This window comes from Miscanthus floridulus, chromosome 6, assembly GCF_019320115.1.
Source record: "Miscanthus floridulus cultivar M001 chromosome 6, ASM1932011v1, whole genome shotgun sequence".
Classification (NCBI taxonomy): domain Eukaryota; kingdom Viridiplantae; phylum Streptophyta; class Magnoliopsida; order Poales; family Poaceae; genus Miscanthus; species Miscanthus floridulus.
In genome coordinates this window covers 74,869,690-74,888,800 of record NC_089585.1, presented here as the reverse complement: position 1 = coordinate 74,888,800, position 19,111 = coordinate 74,869,690, and the positions used below count along the sequence as shown (strand labels likewise).

At 43.4% G+C, this 19,111-nt stretch overlaps 1 pseudogene; it reads right to left on the bottom strand.

Moving 5' to 3' along the window:
* Positions 1 to 5,829: 5,829 nt before the first annotated feature.
* LOC136460712 (uncharacterized) overlaps positions 5,830 to 19,111 on the bottom strand; it is a 41,883-nt pseudogene continuing 28,601 nt past the window's right edge.

Genomic DNA, 19,111 nt, shown 5'->3' with positions numbered 1-19,111 from the left:
TATGTTCTCAACTTGTTGAGAGTTAGGAATGGCTGCATCCAGATTATTTTATCGTAGGTGCATGCTAGACATTCTTCAATTGGATGGTTTTCCCTAAAGTGAGCTTTAGATCTACCATACCAACACCAAGAATAAAAGCATGCGTTCCGTTTCCCATTAGGACGCTGGAAGTCCCTACTGCCTGATATGAAGAAAACAAGGAAGCATCAGAACACACGTGAACATTTGCACCAGTATCAACCCACTAGTCGATAGACTGAAACGCAGAATAAACAACATGAGATTTACCGTACCCTCCTGAAGTCGAGGCCTCGCCAATGGTCACATTAGTGAACTTTTTGCTCAGTTCAGTGGTCCTAACCTTACGGTCAGGACAATCCTTGGCAAAGTGACCAGGATTACCGCACACAAAACAGGTGAGATTCTTCAGATCCATCTTCTCTGTTTTCTTCTTTTTAAAGCTAGTAACCTTATTCGCCTTGTGACCCTTCTTCTTGTTAAATTGTTTCTTGTTTTGAACAAAATTGGCACTATTCTACATGTTCTTCACCTGCACATCTTTTGCCCTTACCTTCTCTTCCACATCAAGAGCTGTAATGAGATCTTCAACAGAAATCTCTTCTCTTTTGTGCTTAAGAGCTGTAGCAAAATCACGCCACTCTGCAGGAAGTTTAGCAACAATCGCTGCTGTAACAAACTTTGGAGGTAAAGCACATCCTAAATGTGCAATCTCGCCAACCAGAAGCTAGAGGTCATGTGCTTGAGTTACAATTGATTTAGCACTGTCCATGCTAAAATCAACAAACTTTTCGCACTAATACAATTAGCGACCGGCTTCGGCTTCTGCATATTTTTGCTCCAAATCCTCCCACAACATGGTGGCCGATGAGTAATTCATATACACATCATAGAGTTGATCCACCAAGATGGTGAGGATGCAGCCCAATGCGGTGTTATTCGCATTCTCAAACTGCATGGTCTGTTCCTCTATGATGGGAAACACGGGGTATATCACCCACCACAGCCCCAATGACATGAGCCAAAACTTGGCCCTTGTCTGCCATCTACAAAAGTTTTCACCTCCAAACCTCTTAGGTTTCATGGCATCAGATGCATTTGCCATTGCTAGATCACAGAAATAGGCACAATCAGGTTTTTGAAATGTTGGAAATATGTGCCTAAAATACATTCCAAATTTTATTTGGAGGAAAGACTCATAGATAAAAAATGATGCAAGCACATAAAACATATAAACAGGCAACATACTGACTAGAACAGGATTACGCAAGGAAATTACTCAATGATCCCGCGCAGAACGTAGTCGAACATGTTGAAGTAGATGTTGTAGATCATCAAGCGGGGTGCGTGTAGACGCTGCCCAAAACTTGATTGCCGCCTCGTGCAGGAGTCTTGTGGCAGTGGTTTCGGAGATCCCGCTATCTTCAAGTCCGGTGCATGCCGAACTCAAAGGTCGACAAGGCGCAGCAGCGAGAAACTTAGCACAACAAGTGGGGAGGTGAGCATGTGAATACGTGCACTTCAACCAGGACATCTCCTGGTTTTATAGGCCTTCATAGTGCATCAAATCCCCTCATCAAGCAGTAGAAACTGCCCATTTGAATGACAGAAAATGCTGTAATCAAATAGTAGAAATTGACACACCTTATTACTGTTTAAAACGGCAGTTTCAATCACATTGAAGCACCATTACGCTCAGCATAAAAAATAGAAACTGCACAAATAATAGCCTGCTGTACATGTACGTGTCGCGCTCGTTGCAAGTCACAAGTCACGTGATTTTTCAAGCGAAAAATGCGCGCGAGCTGCGCGTGCATGTAGCAACAGTCTCCTTCTCTCTCAATTGCACCTATTTTGCATAGAGAGGAGACTCCCATATTTAAGCAAGGCAACCTCTCCTTAAATTAGCAATATGGGACTAAAGGTTGTGCATGCTTTGGAATTTTCCAGATTGGGCCAAACATGGGCCTAAATCCAACAATCCCCCACCAATTCCAACACTGTTGTACTGAACATTCTTTATATATACCAAATTTTTAGTATAAGTCCCGTACGGGTTGAACTTACACCTAGATCAACATGGTCCATCTTCCAGCAGCTTGTGAATGGACTAAGCCTTGAATTCATAGCTTTTTGCTGTCAGATTTCTCTCGAAGATACAACTGGTACTAGGCTGCAAGAACGCCAAGTCCAAATGAAGCTTTTAAAGGTCTTGCTCCTCGATCTTCTCATGAGCTTTCCAAAGAGTACCCCACTCTTATGAACTGCGACCTAACAATTTAACTCACATAGGTGTATCCATTTTAGGTATCCTGTAGAATGACACCTTCTCCCTCGGTGGACACTAGAATACATTAAGGCATAATAGCCAGCCTTCCATATAGAAGAGAGTATATTTTATGGAACATGGGTAATTTTTAAACAGTCTATACTCCCTGTTACAACAATAATTTGTTTTTCTCATTTTCCAAATCAGGGATCTCCTATCAAAGAAAATGAGTTGCCATTACTTTGCAACTAAATGGGTCTCAACCCCATGTCCATGTTTGCAACAGAAATCGCTATCCATGCAAGCCTTTTTGTAAAGGGATCTGCTAGATTTTTCTCACAGCGAATATAATTCACAATAATTACTCTGGAGTTTTTCAGGTTTCTAACAGATTTAAGCCTCCGCTTCACATGTCTCGAGGACTTCGAATTGTTCTTTGTACTCATAACTTTGATCAATACTGTTTGGTTGTCACAATACATAAGAATTGTCGAAACTGGTTTCTCTACCAGTGGCAAGTCCATGAGCTCTCTTAGCCACTCGGCCTCAACAGTAGCCATGTCAAGTGCTACAAGCTCAGCTTTCATGGTCGACCACGTCAAAATGGTCTGTTTACATGACCTCCATGTAACTATAGCCCCTACTAGTGTAAACACATAGCCACTCATGGCTTTAATTGCATCTGCATCAGAAATCCAGTTGGAATCACTATATCCTTCCAATACAGATGGATAACCAGTATAGTGAATTCCATATTTAATTGTACCTCTCAGGTAACGTAGCACTCTCTCTAGTGCATCCCAATGATCCTTCCCTGGATTGGAAGTAAAACAACTTAATTTGCTCACAACAAAAGATATATCAGGACGTGTTGCACCAGTGAGATACAAGAGGGACCCAATTATTTGTGAATATCTCAAACGGTCCAACCCTTCGCCTTTATTTGTCCTTAGCTTTATGCTAGCATCGTAGGGCATAGGGGATACTTTGGCATTCTCAAAGCCAAAGCGACATAGTATTTTTCCACATATTGAGACTGATTTAGAATAATTCCATTCTCATTTTTGATCAACTTAATATTTAGGATAACACTTGCTTCTCCTAGATCCTTCATGTCGAAGCATGAAGATAAGAATGATTTGACCTCGTCAATCATGGTAGTATTAGTCCCAAATATGAGTATATCATCCACATACAAGCACAAGATCACTGTTTGACCCCCACCATGGTGATAATATACACACTTATCTGCTTCGTTTACAACAAAACCAGCAGAGGTTAAGGTTTGATCAAATTTTTCATGCCATTGGTTGGGTGCTTGTTTTAGGCCATATAATGATTTTAACAATCTGCAAACTTTACCCTCCTGTCCCTTAGCCACAAAACCATAAGGTTGCTCCATATAGATTTCTTCCTCCAACTCTCCATTAAGAAAAGCTGTCTTCATATCCATTTGATGAATGTGTAGACCATAGGAAGCAGCTAATGCAATGAGCACCCTAATGGTGGTTAACCTGGCCACAGGTGAATAGGTGTCAAAATAATATTCACCTTCTTTCTAGGTAAAACCTTTGGCCACAAGCCTCGCTTTATATTTTTCAATCGTGCCATCTAGTCTCATCTTTTTCTTGAAAATCCACTTACATCCAATAGGTTTGCACCCAACAGGACGTTCAATGATTTCCCAAGTCTCATTTGTCATGATGGAGTCCATCTTGCTACGGACTGCCTCTTTCCAATACTCAGCATCTGAAGATGCATAAGCATCAGCTAGAGTCGTAGGCACGTCATCCACAAGGTATACAATAAAGTCATCTCCAAAAGATTTCTGAACCTTTTGTCTCTTACTCCTGCATGGAGTGATGTCTAAATTGTGATCCTCCTCATTATTCTCTCGCAGAGGCATGTTCTCAACTTGTTCAGAGTTAGGAATGGCTGCATCTAGATTTTCTAAAGTACTGCTACTTGGTCTCATAGGAAACATATCCTCAAAGAAAGTAACATCCTTAGACTCCATTATTGTATCTACTATAATCTCTAGAGTATCGGATTTAACTACCAAGAATCTATAGGTAGGACTATTCTGAGCATATCCTATAAAAATGCAATCGACTGTTTTTGGCCCAAGTTTTCTTTTCTTTGGCTCTAGAATGTTGATTTTCGATAAACATCCCCACGTTCGCAGAACGTTGACATTGGATTTTCTGCCCCTCCATGCCTTGTATGGAGTTATGTCACTTCTCTTGGTGATAACTCTATTGAGCACAAAATTTACAGTCAAGATTGCTTACCCCCACCACATCTTTGGCATATCGGCACTCTCTAATAAGGCATTCACCAAATCTGTAAGTGACTGGTTTTTCCTCTCAGCTACACCATTTGATTGTGGTGAATAGGGTGGTGTAAATTCATGGATAATCCCATGCTCAGAAAAGAAATTAGAAAAATCATTAGAGATATACTCTCCTCCCCGATCATCTCTAAGTCTCTTAATCTTCTTTTCTAACTGATTCTCAACCTCTGCCTTATATATTCTAAAATAGTTTAGCACTTCATCCTTAGACTTCAACAAGTAAACATAACAGTAACGTGTTGCATCATCAATAAAAGTAAGAAAATACTTTTTTCCTCCTTTAGTCAAAACACCATTCATCTCACATAAATCAGAATGGATCAAATCTAGTGGTGCCAGATTCTTCTCAAACTCTAATGCCTTAAAAGGTTTTCGAGGTTGTTTTGCTTGCACACAAGTTTGACACTTAGAATTCTTGACTATATCACATTTAGGAATTAACTCAGATCTGGACATTCTAGCAATTGTGTCAAAACCAATATGATAGAACCTCGAATGCCATACATCAGCGGAATTTTTATTCAAAGCAGTAGTAATATTCAAACTATAATAAGAATCCATAGTAGTTAGGTGGAACAAGCCTCCGCTGTCATAGCCTTTTCCTATAAAAGCCCCAAATTTAGACACTACAACTTTATTCGACTCGAATACAAGCTTATAACCACTCCTACACAGGAGAGACCCACTCAGCAGGTTCTTGTCTATCGCAGGTGCATGCTCGACATTCTTCAATTGGATGGTTTTCCCTAAAGTGAGCTTCAAATCTACCGTACCAACACCAAGAATAGAAGCATGCGTTTCGTTTCCCATTAGGACGCTGGAAAATCCCTGCTGCCTGATATGAAGAAAATAAGGAAGCATCAGAACACACATGAACATTTGCACCAGTATCAACCCAACAGTCGATAGACTGAAATGCAGAATAAACAACAGGAGATTTACCGTACCCTCCTAAAGTCGAGGCCTCGCCAATGGTCACATTAGTGAACTTTTTACTTAGTTTAGTGGTCCTATCCTTGCGGTCAGGACAATCCTTGGCAAAGTGACCAGGATTACCGCACACAAAACAAGTGAGATTCTTCAGATCCTTCTTCTCTGATTTCATCTTTTTAAAGCTAGTAACCTTATTCGTCTTGGGACCCTTCTTCTTGTTAAATTGTTTCTTATTTTGAACAAAATTGGCACTGTTCTACACGTTCTTCACCTGCACATCTTTTGCCCTTGCCTTCTCTTCCACATCAAGAGCTGCAATGAGATCTTCAACAGAAATCTCTTCTCTTTTGTGCTTCGGAGCTGTAGCAAAATCACGCCACTCTGCAGGAAGTTTAGCAACAATCGTTGCTGCAACAAACTTTGGAGGTAAGGCACATCCCAAATGTGCAATCTCGCCAACCAGAAGCTGGAGGTCGTGTGCTTGAGTTACAATTGATTTAGCACTGTCCATGCTAAAATCAAAGAACTTTTCACACATATACAACCAGCGACCGGCTTCAGCTTCTGCATATTTTTGCTCCAAATCCTCCCACAGCATGGTGGCCGATGAGTAATTCATATACACATCATAGAGTTGATCCACCAAGATGGTGAGGATGCAGCCCAATGCGGTGTTATTCGCATTCTCAAACTGCATGGTCTGTTCCTCTATGATGGGAAACACGGGGTATATCACCCACCACAGCCCTAATGACATGAGCCAAAACTTGGCCCTTGTCTGCCATCTGCAGAAGTTCTCACCTCCAAACCTCTCAGGTTTCATGGCATCAACTGCATTTGCCATTGCTAGATCACAGAAATAGGCACAATCAGATTTTTAGAATGTTGGAAATATGTGCCTAAAATACATTACAGATTTTATTTGGAGGAAAGACTCATAAATAAAAAATGATGCAAGCATATAAAACATGTAAACAAGCAACATACTGACTAGAACAGGATTGCACAAGGAAATTACTCAATGATCCCGCGTAGAACGTAGTCGAACGTGTTGAAGTAGATGTTGCAGATCACCAAGCGGTCGCGTGTAGACGCTGCCCTAAAAACCTGATTGCCGCCCCGTGCAGGAGTCTCATGGCAGTGGTTTCGGAGATCCCGCTATCTTCAAGTCCGGTGCACGCCGAACTCAAAGGTTGACAAGGCGCAGCAGCGAGAAGCTCAGCACAGCGAGTGAGGAGGTGAGCGTGTGAATGCGTGCACTTCAACCAGGACGTCTCCTGGTTTTATAGGCCTTCATAGTGCATCAATTCCCCTCATCAAGCAGTAGAAACTGCCTATTTGAATGACAGAAAATGCTGCAATCAAATAGTAGAAACTGACACACCTTATTACTGTTTAAAACGGCAGTTTCAATCACATTGAAGCTCCATTACGCTCAGCATAAAAATAGAAACTGCACAAATAATAGCCTGCTGTACACGTACGCGTCGCGCTCGTTGCAAGTTACAAGTCACGTGTTTTTTCACACTGAAAAATGCGCGCGAGCTGCGCTTGCGTGTAGCAACAGTCTCCTTCTCTCTCAATTGCACCTATTTTGCATATTAGAGGAGACTTCACATATTTAAGCAAGGCAACCTCTCCTTGAATTAGCAATATGAGAGTAAAGGTTATGCATGCTTTGGAATTTTCCAGATTGGGCCAAACATGGGCCTAAATCCAACTGGTAGCGAGGCATTCCGGTGGCAGTGGGGGTTGATGGAAAAGGCTAAGAAGACGCTCTGCTATCAGCGGACGCAAGATAGAGATCGAGAGATGGGGAGAGTAGAGGCAGCATGCGGGGATGGGGCGTGGCGAGGGATGGCCGTGGCGGACAGGGCGGGCTACGCGACATGGCGGGGGGGGGGGGTCGAATCTGCGCAGACCGGACGCTAGACGAGAAGGAGAAACTGTCGCGGACGATGCCCGCGTCGTAGATAGGAAGCGAGCAGCAGGAGCAGAAGCAAGGACACAAAGTGTGGCGCGCGGCGTATGACGGACAGACTCCTGCGTGGGAGATCGATATACTCCCACTTAGGCGTCCGTCAAGTGAAATTGGATAAGTTCAAATGCAATAGCAAACTGTTAGCCCTTGGTCGTTGCGGCCATTGTTTATGCTAGATTCCATATTTTTTATTTATTATTAGGAGCTGGTTTCATGTTTGGGAGCTGCTGCTCTATACAATCTCGTATAAAGGACCTGCTCCTATACAAAACAAACATTAATTATATTTATATGCAAATCTTAAAGCAAGCCTAATAAGCTTGTCTAATAGCCAAATCATGTGATATATAGACTACTCTTATAGACAAGTCATTATAATAATTAACACTGCAGATTCTAAAAATATATTTTAGTTACATGGGACCCACCAATAACTCATCTCTGCATAATCTCTCTCCGCCTTTCTTCACGTCCGCAGGCCAAAAGCCCCGTACACGGAAGCGTCGCCCAACTCATTCTCTCTCCTGTTTTCTCTCGCTGTCATCTAGAACTTTGCCGAGTGTCTTGGCTACCAGTGAAGCTGACTTTGTTTATTATACCTGCTCTTAGATGCGCTCATCGCAGACGCCCTTGTAGCTCCTTGCTCAAAATTGATTCGTCTTGACAAGGCAATTGGGTGTGTCCCTGCAGGTTGGCTGACAGATTTGTATGGCGGGGCATCATGTGTGTCTAGTCGTATCTTCAGACTCGAGACTCGGTGATTCATTGCCTGCTCTGCTTTTCGTTTTCTTGGTAATGGCAAGGCAGATGAGTTGTTTATCGCAGGAATCTGCACCGGGTAAGGCCGACGCACATACGGGAAGACATTAACTGAATTCCCAGTAGCCATTGTGACCAGGACATCAACCAATGATACATCCACTGTCGATACAAGAACTAGTTTTCGTGCTCGTTAACTTAATCATTAAGTAAGTTTACTCTTGAGTTCCTATCCATCATATTTAGACTATAAAGACAGTGTGCATTCTTGTTTTGGTTATGAATCAGAGAGAGGACCGAAAGGAAAAAAGGATTCACGCAGGCTGGATTCGGACTCCTAGGACAGCTCCAACTTATGATGGTCACCACGGTCCCATACGAACTCGGATTGGAGCGTTCAAATACTTCATGGAATCCTTATGAAGTCTATTTTCACATGGATCTAGAATCAAGTCCATATCTGTTCTGAGGCGGCTGCAATGATCGAATTACTATCGAGAGGTTTTCTGTCCAAAGGTGTTGCGTCGCCTTAGTTTGGCCCAATGTGCCATGTATCAAGTCGGGTCCATTAGGGACGCGTCCTAGGGTTGGAGCACAACTCCAACACCCTAGTGGTCGTCCCTCCACCTTCATATACCCCTTAGCCACCATCAAGAACAGTTGGGTTTTATTTAGATCAAGTTTAGCTCTCGCTACTTACTTGTAAGCGCGTGTGCTGGATTAGCCGCCCATCTTTTTATCTCCGGAACCCCACCTTATTTGAGATTGAGTTTGGAAACCTTCATCTTCATCTAGTAAATTCAATACTTGTTATACTTGTTCTTACTAGTTCTTTGATTGCTTGCAGGACGAGTGCCCTAGTGACCGGGTGACGCGCTCCACAAGATCGCTGTAGCCATTGGAGGTGGTGTATCTGTTGCTAAGGCATAGCTTGGAAGGTTGTAGTCGGGCTGTGAATGTCGTCTCCATCCACCAATCGAGTTATCCCACGCCTCTCATAGAAAGTTCGGGATTCAACCCTAGCGGGTTCATACCAGTTGGTAATCAGAGCAAGGTTTATCGGTGAGAGACTTCGAATACTTCGTTGTTTTTAATTTTGTCTATAGTCGAGAAAAGCCAAAAAAATAGTAGGTTAGTTTACCTGTAATCCTATAAACCCTTTGAGCCTTTGCTTGCACTGCTTAGTTAGGGCTTGTTGAGTTTTCGGTTTGCATCGGTTGTGTCGAGTTGCTGGTCTTAGATTTAGTCCTTTAGAGTTTCAAGTTTTTCTCATGTTCTAGTCACAGCCGTGTGCTACCATATAAACCTTATGTTGGCTCAATCCGAATACATCCTTGTGTTCAAGTCTGAGTAGGTATCTAAGTTTGTTTTGAGACCGAATCCCAGGTGGTGTTGAAGTTCGAGTTGGAATCGGTTTTGAGTCTGAATTGATAGTTGTCTTGTTGCTGTTTTGAGTCCAAATCTGAGTACATCTTTGTGCAGCAGTAGTTCATATCTATACTCAACTTCTCCACGTCCAACATATCCATATTAGCTCAGATTACTTCAGTGTCCGTAATCTTGTTAAAGACCGAATTGGAATCGGTGTGGAGTCCGAATTGGTTGCTGCGCCGTGTTACCAAATCTTGTTGTTGTTTGCACTTATGCTACATATATTGAAGTATTCCAGAAAGGTAGCAGAAGTCCATACCTGTACTCGACTCCTCCACATTGTGCATACATATTGGCTCGGTTTTACTCTAGAGAGAGAGAGAGGAGTATCTATTTTTTACCAGAATACCCCTAGTCCTTTCGGAAAAAGTTTGTGTGGTGTGTGACTCTTGTGAAAGTCTTTTTGTTTATATAATCAGTTTTGAGGATCCCCTGAAAAAACAAAAAAAGAAAGAAAAAAAGAAAAGAAAGAAAAACAGGAAGAAAAGGGGCTGTTCGTTGTGCTTCTTCATTGTTTTCGGTGGTGTGTTGTGACTTCCTTTGTGTCTAGGCTCAGTGCCTCTAGCACAGTCTAGGCTAGGACCAGCACAGTACCACCATTGAACAATTATTCGGCTTGCTTTTGTCACTAACATGGTGCTAGTACTTTCTTGCTTCAGCCCACCTACAGCTCCACATATTTTGACTACAGCTTTATAGGTGTTGTTGTTGCGGCACCGATACACTTCATTCCACGATTGCAGACTTGTTGGTTGTCGTCCCCTCCTGTTGAGCAAGGTAAGAATTGGTAAGAGCTTGTGTAACTGGGTTGAGAGTGAGCAGTCTTGCTGTAGCTACATCCTAATAGATGTAGGGTTTTTATTTTTTCACCTGTTTTCTTGTTGTCCTTGTCTTTTAAACCATGTCAGGATCATAGGATGTTAACAAGATGCCACAATCTCCTCGCACTAAGGGCATCATTCAACATTTTACAAGGCAAGTGCAGCTGCATACAGAAGGACTTGATCAAGATTTACAGGTGACCAATGACAAGATTGGGCAATTGGAGGCCACCCAACTTGCCACCACCACCAAGCTTATAGGATTGGAGACATCTGTTGCCCGTATGGACAGAAGCCGTGCTACTCTTCTGAAGTGTTTTGATGACTTCCACACAAAAGACAAAGAGCAGCATAATGAAGACAACAAGGATGAAGAGCGACTCGAAGATAATTATGATGATGATTATACTACTGATACTAAATATGATGCTCATGACACTCGTGACCGGTGTCGCCTACACTATAATCGTAGAGGTATGGGTGGTTACCGCCGACGCGAGGTACCCAATAATAATGACACTTTCAGTAAAATTAAATTTAAAATACCTCCTTTTGATGGTAAGTATGATCTTGATGCATACATTTCTTGGGAAATTGTTGTTGACCAAAAGTTTGCATGTCATGAATTTCCTGAGAATACACGTGTTAGAGCTGCTACTAGTGAGTTTACTGACTTTGCTACTGTTTGGTGGATAGAACACGACAAGAAAAATCCTAATAACATACCACGAACTTGGAATGCTTTGAAACGAAACATGAGGGCTAGATTTGTTCCATCTTACTATGCACGTGATTTGTTAAATAAATTGCAACAACTGAGACATGGTGCTAAAAGTTCAAGAATTGCAAATAGGTATGTTGCGTTGTAATTTAGATGAGGATGAGAACTTGCTATGGCAAGATTTTTAGGTGGGTTATGAAAGGATCAAGATGCCCAAGAGGGGGGTAAATTGGGACTACTTCTAAATTTCTTTGCAATAATTAAGTCCTATGGTTAGCCCAATTAACCCCTTGTGCCTACAAAGTGTTTCTATTGATCTACCACATAAAAGTTTAGCAACATATGTTCCAATCCTACTCTAGCATGGTAATTCTATGAATGTAAATGACAAGAATTGAATTGCTCAAAGTAAATGCTTAAAGTAAAGAGAGAAGGAGGAACGCGGCGATGTTTTGTCGAGGTATCGGAGAGTCGCCACTCCCCACTAGTCCTAATTGGAGCACCCGCGCAAGGGTGTAGCTCTCCCGTGATTCGTGCAAGGATCAAGTGCTCTCTACGGGTTGATTCTTCGACACTCCGTCGCGGTGAATCACCCATAACCGCTCACAACTAGAGTTGGGTCATCCACAAGCTCCGCCGGATGATCACCAAGCTTCCAATCACCACCAAACCATCTAGGTGATAGCAATCACCAAGAGTAACAAGCACGAACTCTCACTTGACCACAACAAGCCCAATGAGAAGGGTGGATGCACACTTTGCTACTCTTACTTTCACTAATGAGGGCTCTCTTTGGGATTCTCAAATCTCAATCACCTCACTAGGACATTGCTCTTCTTGACACTCTCAAAGGTGTTTCTCAGCGGTTGGAATGAGCAAAAGTACCCCTCACACGAATGGAGGAAGTATTTATAACCTTGGTTGAAAAATGAACCGTTATGTGCCTCTGCGGGGTGACTGGACGCTCCGGTCAGTTCTCCCTGAACTCCAGTGTTTAAGTTGTGACCGAACGCTGGACAGCGTCTGGTTAGCACTGACCGGACATGTCCGGTCATGATTTTCCCTCTCTGCAACCCTACTGGAGTCAACCAGACGCTGACACCCAACGTCTGGTCACTCACCTCTCAGCGTCCGGTCGCGTCCAGACGATTTCACCTTGATCAAATGAACTGACCGGACTCTACGCCAGCATCCGATCACTTCGGAACTAGCGTCCAGGTCAGCATTTGACCCTCCATTCACTTCTAAATCTCGATCATACTGTGAATGAAGTTTGCTCCAATGGATCTAAGGGCTTTTTAGGAGCTACCTAGTGCTAGGTTTAGCAAGTGTGCACCACACCTAACCCACTAGACTCACATAGGTCAAGCTACCCGTCCATACCCCCCTTAATAGTATAGGCCAAAGGAAAAAAAACAAAGTCCTAAACTACTCTAAGTGTCTCCTCAACACCAAACGACACTTAGAACTAGTCCATCCTTAACCTTGTCGTTCATCCTTTGAAAACCAAAATGATTTCCATCATAGGGGCATGACCACCATGATAGCCCAATCGATCTCCATTACTTGTGACCTAACTTATTTGCCTCTGCAAAACACACATTAGTCACAGTAATCACGTAGTGTCATTAATCATCTGAAACCCAACTAGGGGCCTGGATGCTTTCAATCTCCTCCTTTTTGGTGATTGATGACAATACCACCTCGAGTATATGAAAGAGATAAGGTTTTTAACATAGGTTGGATCATATAAGTTTTTGTCAATAAGAACAAAAGAGTTAGGCAAGCTTATATGACCCAAGCCAATATAATGTACTCCAAAGGTATGAAATAAGCATGAGTACAAGTAATAAAGCTCATTTGCATCAGAGTTAAACACGGAAGCAAAGCAAATGAGCATAACACAAGTGATATGACATATAAATAATTCAAAGTAGAGAGCACACATGTCACATATCACATAAATATCACGATCACATTAATATCATGATTACGATCACACTTAAGTAGTTCAATGCATAATAGTAGACATGAATGCATAATGTATCACACATAAAACTCCAAATGTAATAGATAAGCTATAAGCTAATAGATAGACTCCCCCTAAAAGTATCGCTCCCCCTAAGACTAACATACTCAATCCCTCTCCCCCTTTGGTGTCAAACACCAAAACCTATGGGTCAGTCGGCAGGGCTGCAGTGGATGAGTCGGGCGCTGAGGTGCGAGGAGCGAGCTGGAACTGTGTGCCATCATCATCTGATCCTGAGCTCTGAGCAATCTGACCCTCTATAGCTGGAAGCGATGCTGAAGCAGTCTAGGTCGGATTAGAGATAGGTGTGGCCTGAGACTCTATAGGTATGACTGTAGTAGGCGGCTTTGATGATGCAACTAAAGAAGGAAGCATCTCTATAGTCCCGGTAATAGGTGCAACTATGGAAGGACCTAGGACATGTAGCTCTAGCAGAGTCAGCTGCCCTATCAACTCACTGAATGAAGCACCAAGGCTCCTGGAAACTAGGGTGAGCACTGACGAACTCTGAGGCGGAGTAAAGCCCATATGAAGAGGAGTGAATTGTAGGGCTAGCACTAGCGAAGCAAACCACTAGGACACCTGCTCTGTAGGTGAAGGAAACTGTGGCGCTGGTGGTCCCTGACTCTAAAGCCCACTGGGCTGTAAAGATAGAGTCATAGAAGTGGTGGCAGGCTGACCAAGCTAGGGTGAAGGCTATGGCGGTGGAGCCCCAATAGCTATCATAACATGCTGCATAACCCTAAGTAGCTGCTGCTGCTGCTGATGCATGGCCTGTTGCTGCTGTTGTATAGCCTGCTGCTGCTGCTAGATTGCCTGTTGCTGTCACTAGAACTCATCCTACTAAGTCTAAAACTATGCAAATGTAGCAACGGTCTCCTAAGCATGGCGAGCCTGATCCTGCCTCATCTGCTCAAGTATGGCAAGTAGAGCGGGGTCTGTCTGCAGTGCAGGTGGAGCTGAACTAGAGCTACCGGCCTCATGGTCATGTCATTGAGGAGTCATCTGAGGGGTATCATGGTAGTCATCATCTGAGCTGTCACTGGGGTTGCTCTCGACCATCCCCTCCTGCTGAGCATCTAATTGCTCCTCCTCTGTAGCTGCTATATCCCCTAATGGTCTCATCCTATTGGGCTGTAGTCTCTAGCACCTCTGGATGACAGTGTGGCTGGCTAGGTGTCCTCACTACACTATGATGGATCATCTAAGTCATGTTGTATGTAGGGAACTCTGTAGTAGCACCTATTATACTCTGCTAGCATCTTAGGTGGTCTCACAGTAACTACCTTGTGGATCAAAAATGTAATCCAGTGAGCATATGGCAGTTGCCTGTGACCCTTGAACCCCTCTGCAATAGTATCCTCCATCTCTGATAGAAGGAGATCTCAAATGTCAAACACAGTCTACTGTATCAGAGAGTTCAATAACCATAGTTGTATGCGAGTCAAGCCCTCACGATACCCCATCCTCGGAAGCAGTGTCCTCCTCATAATAGCATCAAGCACTCTAGCAGTCGGAGTGAGATCACTAGGTGTCCTGCTCGACCCCTCGCCGAAGGGCTCTGCGAAAGTAATGGCGGACTAGATCTATAGGGGGCACAAGACCACCGTGAGGCTGTCTGGGAGGCGTTGTCTGTCCATAGCAAACCTCATATAGCCAGGATGGGTTGCTCTTGAAGTCTAAGTATCTCTCTAACCCTAGATCTCATCATCCTGTAATCTCTACCTCTGAAAGCAAAGTGAATGAATATGTGCTGCGGGTCAATCTAGAGTGTAGTATAGAACTGACAAGGCCCAAGATGGAACATATAAGCCTATCCATCCAAGTAAATCTGTCAGCCCTAGCAGGTAAGCTAGGTAAGGGCAAATATGCTCTCCAGCTGCTACTATAATGGACTCAATGTTACACACCCTCTAAGATCGAAACACTGCCCCCACTGTTAAGATATGCATTATAAAAATCTTCCTACAGTGGTGTGTAGAAGCCCTCTAAAGCTTGATCATCCCTCCTCGACGGGAACCACTACTCAAAGTCTACAAATCTGAGCTGCTTGCACCTGCTTGGCCGTGGTGGCTCTCAAATCCAAGTGAGTCATTGGAGGTGGACCCTGTGGTCTAGGCGGTGGATTTGAACCCCTCCGCTATGTCTTTGACCTCGGTGTGACTGGAGCACGGGTACGACCTAGAGTGGCGAAGCTATGGCTAAGGTGCTTGCTCTCCCTCCTGAGTCTGCTTTGCTGACTATGGCTGTTGCTGTGACTCCCCTTGAGGCTGACTCTCATCAATAGCCACACGCCTTCCTCCAACCATGATAGTCCTAGCTAGACCACCATGATGGCGCTCAACCTGCCCAAGTGCAGCCCTCGTAGTTGGAGAAAGCTGATCTGCAATAACAACACCACTCCGAGTACCTCCTCTCTCTGTGCGCTTTGCGGCCTCTGCAACTGTGTCTGCTCTCGTTGTATTTGCATCAAGGGTACTTGCGCTTCTTTGTCAGCTAGTTTCTTCGTCGCCTTGCCTTTTGCATCTATAGGCTGGCGAGGTAGGGGCCTCAGATCCTCATCACCGGGACCTCCTCCGATATTCTTGACATGAGCCATCTAATGGATCTGAAAAGAATAGCTATTGCTAACAAAGATCAACTGCCAACTATTGCTTCCGAGGCTTGGCCTCGATCAGTACTCGCGAGCTTGGCCCTGAGCTGACTGTCAACTGCCACTGAGACCTCAGAAACACTGACTCACTGCACGTTAGAATAGATAGGATTTATAAATAATTACAACATATCTAGAGAGATGAAACCCTAAGAAGCAACCAATAGGTACGGAATTGAAACAAGGGCTTGCTACCTAACGAACCGGCCATCCAAAAAGTAGAGGAACGACACGCGAAGAACCACTGGGAATCCTAGGGTTAGGGTTCTAGAGATGGCCAATCAACACAATGTGGATGCCACAATGGTTAAGCTGGTAATGTAGGCTCTGGAGCAGGGGCGTGCGCTGTGGAGATGTGGATGCGGTAGAGCTAGGGCTTGGAAGCGCGAACTCTAGTGAGATGCGGCAACGCTAGGACAGCTATGTGGGAGGTGGCTAGGGCACAGCATGGGCGAGCATGGCGATGTCATGGAGGCGCTGTTGCGGGAGCGATGCGGGCACGAGCGGAGCTGAGGCACGGGCGTGGGCGCAGGAGACGACGCTGGAGAAGATGCGGCGGTTGCGGAGGTACGTGGGAAGCTTTGCTTAGCAACTAGGGCACAACGTTGATGTCGGCGCGGTGCTGGATGCGAGATAGGTCACGACGCATACGGTTATATGGTGGCTCCTAGCGTGACAGAGGAGGAAATAGAGAAGAAGTCCTGAAACCGCTTGTTTCCTATTAATCGAACGCTCCGGTGGCAGCGACCGGACGCTACCACCCAGCGTCTGGTCGATTCTAGAGAGGATCAAAACCCCTGGAATAGCAACCGGACACATCCGATCACACCTGATCGGACATAGCCAGAGTCTGGTACAACATGTCTCCATCGTCTTCGCTCGACCGGACGCAGGAACGTCATCTGACCGGACGTTGAATAGCAGAGTCCGGTCACTCCATCGTAGCAGGTTCACCTCCTATGAACTGACCGGACGCTGGAATTCAAAGTCCTGGTGCAGCGTCTGGTCACTCTTTTTCTAGCAAACCTTCAAAGACCTACATGCTGCCTATTCCCTAATCAAGTCCCAACTTCAATAAGATCCAAATAAACACTAATTGGGATTGATGTGAGTGACCTCTCTTAAACCCTTAAAATTTTCAAAATATTTTGCCTTAGGCTATAATTCTTTTTAAGAAAATATGCAACAAGAGGGCAATTGAAGATAAACGACAAAGCAACTTTCATGCATATGCAATGCAATATTTGAAAGTAAATCTAGTTGCTTGTCAAGTTTGATCCAAGGTTAAGCTTCTTCACATGCTTTTCGGTGGTTATCTTAGCCATGTTAGACAAGCCCTAAATGCATTACTACAAATTAAACATGTTGTATTTTACAATGCAATGCAAGGGACAACACAAGCTCATTTTCTAGTGAAGTTGCTAAAATCAAGCACATTGAGCACATTCTTGAATCGACAAAATGTTGCCTCATCTAGCGGTTTAGTGAAGATATCCGCCAATTGATCCTTGGTCCTTACATCTTCTAATGAAATATCATTCTTAGCAACATGATCTCTAAGAAAGTGATGGCAGATATCTATGTGCTTGGTGCGAGAGTGTTGAACCATATTATTAGCAAGTTTTATCACACTCTCATTGTTACACAAAAGATGTACTTTTTCTCGAACTATACCATAGTCAAGCAAAGTTTGCTTCATGTAAAGTATTTGTACATAACAAGCACCCACAGCAATGTATTCCGCTTCGGCAGGTGGACAAAGCCACACTATTTTGCTTCTTGGAGGATCAAGACACAAGTGATCTACCAAGCAAATGGCACCCTCCGGATGTACTTTTTCTATCAACTTTACAACATGCATAATCCGAATCAGAATAGCCAACTAATTCAAATATAGCTCCTTTGGATACCAAAAGTCAATGCTTGGTATGTGCTTAAGATACCTAAGGATTCTTTTAACGGCAAATGAAGTTTTCTTAGGATTAGCTTGAAATCTAGCATACATACACACACTAAACATGATGTCGGGCCTAGATGTGGTTAAATATAACAAACTACCAATCATAGAGCGGTAGAGAGTTTGATCAACCATGTTACCTCCCTCATCTAGGTCAAGATGTCCATTAGTTGGCATTGGTGTCTTGATTGGCTTACATTCATCCATCTTGAATCTCTTGAGAAGATCATTTGTATATTTCTCTTGAGAGATGAAAATCCCTTCTCTCATTTGCTTGACTTGAAAACCAAGAAAGAATGTAAGCTCTCTAATCATTAACATCTCGAACTCCTTCGACATCAATTCACCAAACTCTTCACAAGAATCTTCATTTGATGATCTAAAGATGATATTATCAACATACACTTGACAAATAAAAATGTGTCCATCAAGCTTCTTGGTGAATAGTGTGGTGTCGACCTTCCCAATGGTGAAGCCCTTCTCAATGAGAAAGTCTCAAAGACGCTCATACCAAGCTCTTGGGGCTTGCTTAAGCCCATATAGCGCCTTGGACAACCTATAAACATGATTAGGATATCTAGGGTCTTCAAACCTAGGAGGTTGATCAACATAGACTAGTTCATTAATAAAGCTATTTAAAAATACACTTTTCACATCCATTTGATATAATTTCATTTCATGATGTGATGCATATGCAAGGAGGATATAGATGGCTTCTAGTCTTGCAACCGGTGCAAAGGTCTCTCCAAAATCTAAACCTTCAACTTGAGAGAACCCCTTTACAACTAGTCTTGCCTTGTTCCTCACAATAATGCCTTGATCATCTTGCTTGTTATAGAACACCCACTTTGTTCCAATGACTCTTGCACCTTTTTGTTGCTCTTCAAGAGTCCAAACTTCATTGCGGGTGAAGTTGTTCAACTCTTCATGCATGGCATTGATCCAATCCGGATCTTGAAGTGCTTCTTCTACCTTGGTAGGCTCAAAACAAGAGATAAAAGAGTGATGTTCAATAAATGAAGCAAGGTTTTGTGAATGAGTCATTACTTCCTTTGATGGACTTCCTATGATGAGATCTTGTGGATGAGCTTGTAGTAGAGGTGAATTTCTTCTATCAACCACTTGAGGGGAAGGTTGTGGAGCATCAATATCTTGTGCTTGTACCACCATTTACTCATGGGAGACA